This window comes from Liolophura sinensis, chromosome 1, assembly GCF_032854445.1.
Source record: "Liolophura sinensis isolate JHLJ2023 chromosome 1, CUHK_Ljap_v2, whole genome shotgun sequence".
NCBI lineage: Eukaryota > Metazoa > Mollusca > Polyplacophora > Chitonida > Chitonidae > Liolophura > Liolophura sinensis.
Genome location: NC_088295.1, coordinates 80,008,148 through 80,012,349, shown reverse-complemented (window position 1 = coordinate 80,012,349; position 4,202 = coordinate 80,008,148).

The following is a 4,202-nucleotide window of genomic DNA, read 5'->3' as shown; positions in this document are numbered from 1 at the left end:
TATATAAATCCATATTAACCGTATACGGGCCAATGTAGATACACCATGGTAGAGAGCTACTATTGAAGGTCATAAGGTGTGTCTTTAATGTGAGGATGTTGCAAACTTTTGGCTGTGAAGTACTTCACTCCGGCAACACCCTATGCGTTTAATTCTGTACAAATTTCGTCTTCAGATAAGTCAATAATATCACCATCCCTATCACGTATTATTCCCTGACAGCTTTTCAGGGAATTGTGAGGGGTCTAAAAACAGATATATCGGAAATTTTATTTAATGATAATAAAGTTTTAGATTATTGTTTCCGGAAACATGCGACAAGAATGTCTCGATGTCGTAGTTTTTTTTAACGGTTTTTTAAGTACCTGCTGTGCCGTTTAAAGCCCCTTTTAATACAAAAGGATGAATTTTAGAGGCCAGTTTTTGTTCACTCCTAGTTGAAAGAACGAAAAAAGCAGGCCAACTGTCCTGTCCATTATCAAGCGGGTGGGACAAAAACTTCGTCTTTTTATAAGCACTTGAAGTCAACTAAGAAAAAGATCGGAGAGGTACCTTCGACGAAAGTTTTATTGAAGACATAATACATATAAAATAAGAATTCACCCCAAGTGTCCCCCACCCACCAAGAGTGTCAACAAGGGCGATGTCTGAACGTGGGGATACCCAACAGGAAACGCATCAAGGAAACCACATGGGGTATACTCGAATAGATGGCCTCAATAAGCAAACCCAGTTACCCATCACGAGCTCCTCCGTCTCTCACCGAGTGAATAAGGTCACACAAAAGACGCGTACTACACGTATTGATCCATGAGCAAAACGTAGTCATGCGAACGAATTTTCAGAAATAACATTTTTTCTCTAAGGAGTGGTGTTATGGAGAAATTTTGGGACTACGGAGAGGCAAGACGTGGCCAAGCCGATAGATCAGACCGGGCCCATCCGACCTCCTGCCTCTCTCCAAGTAAGAGCCAAAGTGGAGTGTTGGGTGTGAGGATCTCGCTAGACCAACGCGCCTTCAGCCACCAAGATCCCGACCTGAGATTACGGGTCGCAACGGACGACAATAAGGTCGCTTCCTGATTGCCTCTCACACATTTGAGCCTATTATATTCAGCGGGCCCACACGGCAGAGCTTTAGGTTAGTCGCCTTTTTTCGACAAGCTTGCCTAGAGGGTTGAGACGACGGGGGGTTTAGTCAAAAGTTGGACAGTGTCATGGGAAGAAACTGGGAAAGGAGTCTTGAGAGGGTTTTTGTGTCTTTTGATGTTGGCTCTGTGTAGGATGGATGATGGAATATTATCCATATATTACATGTCATTTGTTATCCATGAATAACGTTATTCAATACAATCGAGGCCTTTGCGGAAATCCAGTCTTACAGTGGATTATGGTTCATGTGGATGTTCGTGGTCACCAGGATATCTACTCCTTGAAGGCCTATACACAAATCCAGTGTTAGTTTATAGTTCATATGTGTGTTGGTGGTCACCAGGATATTTACTTCTTGAAGGTTTATACACAAATCCAGTGTTAGTTTATGGTTCATGTGGGTGTTGGTGGTCACCAGGATATCTACTGCTTGAAGGCCTATACACAAATCCAGTGTTAGTTTATGGTTCATGTGGGTGTTGGTGGTCACCAGGATATCTACTCCTTGAAGGCCTATACACAAACCCAGTGTTAGTTTATGGTTCATGTGGGTGTTGGTGGTCACCAGGATATCTACTCCTTGAAGGCCTATACACAAATCCAGTGTTAGTTTATGGTTCATGTGGGTGTTGGTGGTCACCAGGATATCTACTCCTTGAAGGCCTATACACAAATCCAGTGTTAGTTTATGGTTCATGTGGGTGTTGGTGGTCACCAGGATATCTACTCCTTGAAGGCCTATACACAAACCCAGTGTTAGTTTATGGTTCATGTGGGTGTTGGTGGTCACCAGGATATCTACTCCTTGAAGGCCTATACACAAATCCAGTGTTAGTTTATGGTTCATGTGGGTGTTGGTGGTCACCAGGATATCTACTCCTTGAAGGTCTATACACAAACCCAGTGTTAGTTTATGGTTCATGTGGGTGTTGGTGGTCACCAGGATATCTACTCCTTGAAGGCCTATACACAAATCCAGTGTTAGTTTATGGTTCATGTGGGTGTTGGTGGTCACCAGGATATCTACTCCTTGAAGGCCTATACACAAATCCAGTGGTAGTTTATGGTTCATATGTGTGTTGGTGGTCACCAGGATATTTACTTCTTAAAGGTTTATACACAAATCCAGTGTTAGTTTATGGTTCATGTGGGTGTTGATGGTCACCAGGATATCTACTCCTTGAAGGCCTATACACAAATCCAGTGTTAGTTTATGGTTCATGTGGGTGTTGGTGGTCACCAGGATATCTACTCCTTGAAGGCCTATACACAAATCCAGTGTTAGTTTATGGTTCATATGGGTGTTGGTGGTCACCAGGATATCTACTCCTTGAAGGCCTATACACAAACCCAGTGTTAGTTTATGGTTCATGTGGGTGTTGGTGGTCACCAGGGTATCTACTCCTTGAAGGCCTATACACAAATCCAGTGTTAGTTTATGGTTCATATGTGTGTTGGTGGTCACCAGGATATTTACTTCTTGAAGGTTTATACACAAATCCAGTGTTAGTTTATGGTTCATGTGGGTGTTGGTGGTCACCAGGATATCTACTCCTTAAAGGCCTATACACAAACCCAGTGTTAGTTTATGGTTCATGTGGGTGTTGGTGGTCACCAGGATATCTACTCCTTGAAGGCCTATACAACAAACCCAGTGTTAGTTTATGGTTCATGTGGGTGTTGGTGTTCACCAGGATATCTACTCCTTGAAGTCCTATTCCCCAATCAAATCAATTTTGCTGGATGTTTACCAGTACTAGCTCCAACTATTGCCTTTCAGTTAAAAAGAGACTAACACCTGTACTAGTTATTGTTAAAATGATTCTGATAAACTATAAAAACAAAAATTCGATTTGAAGGATTTGCTTATTTTTACATTATAATAAAAATTTGGACATCACTGATTTTGACATTACTTAAAGGAAAAAAGATGCTACCCTACCACCATACTCGTGCACACACCACTGAAGCAAGCACAATGACGTAAAACTAGAAAGTTCCTCGGTGAGGAAATCCTCTCGCCAACTTTATAATCTAGCAAACATTTTGTAATTTCTATGTCTCCCTGCTTATTGTATTAATTTATCCGTTAGCATGAAATAGGCAAAATTTAATTCATGATTTTCACTATGATTCTTGTCCAATCTTAACAAACGTAAAAAAAAGTTATATTAGCTATAAGAAAATGAGGTTGAACACCTGCTACATCCGTGTTAAATATAATTCATTCCTTTTCATAGGCTCGTCTCTTTTTCTTTTTTAATGGTATGTAAATTTATATCTTCGTCAGTTAATAAATCCATTTTGTAAACAGTAAAGTCATAGAGTAAGACTGAACATAGCTGCCAAGACTTGTCTGCCCCTCCAATCTTTTCGTTCAGTGACGTGTTGACACGTCTCAATAAAAGTGTCACGCCATGTGCTAAAGACACGCCTTCCTGGTATTCTCGCATTTGGTGTTTTAAAGTACAGAGTAATTTTGAACTGGTTTATGGTATTTGTGTTCATAAATATCTCACCAACTTATATGGTATCGGGGTATGCGCGGAAATGACTCCGGTGGTATAGCATGGTGATTTGAGTCATTACTTCCGCTGTTTCAAAATTTCGTTTACGGCTATCTGGATTTTATATACACACTTCTATCCTTGATTAACCAGTTTCCCATACTGTGTAACAAATGTTATGTGTTTGCTATAATAAGCATGGAAGTGTTCACATAATCATGTATGTGGTGGATATATTCAATAAATACAATTAGTCCGGTAAACACGATTGTCTTCATAGATACGTGTGAAATGCTTATAAATGTATATGTAAAAATGTTTACATGTTTACAAGGTGAATTTCACAAGTAACACGTTTACTATATTAAACACGTTTACATGTTTAGCTGCAGTTTACACCTATAGCCTACTTCTTTTAAATAGTCGCCTTTTAAACAGACGCCAGTCAGCTGTATGGAAAATTGGTCATACTCACTACCAAAATTGCCTTTAGTCAGTGATATGACAAAGGCAATACACATATATATGTTGAAAGGCGATATT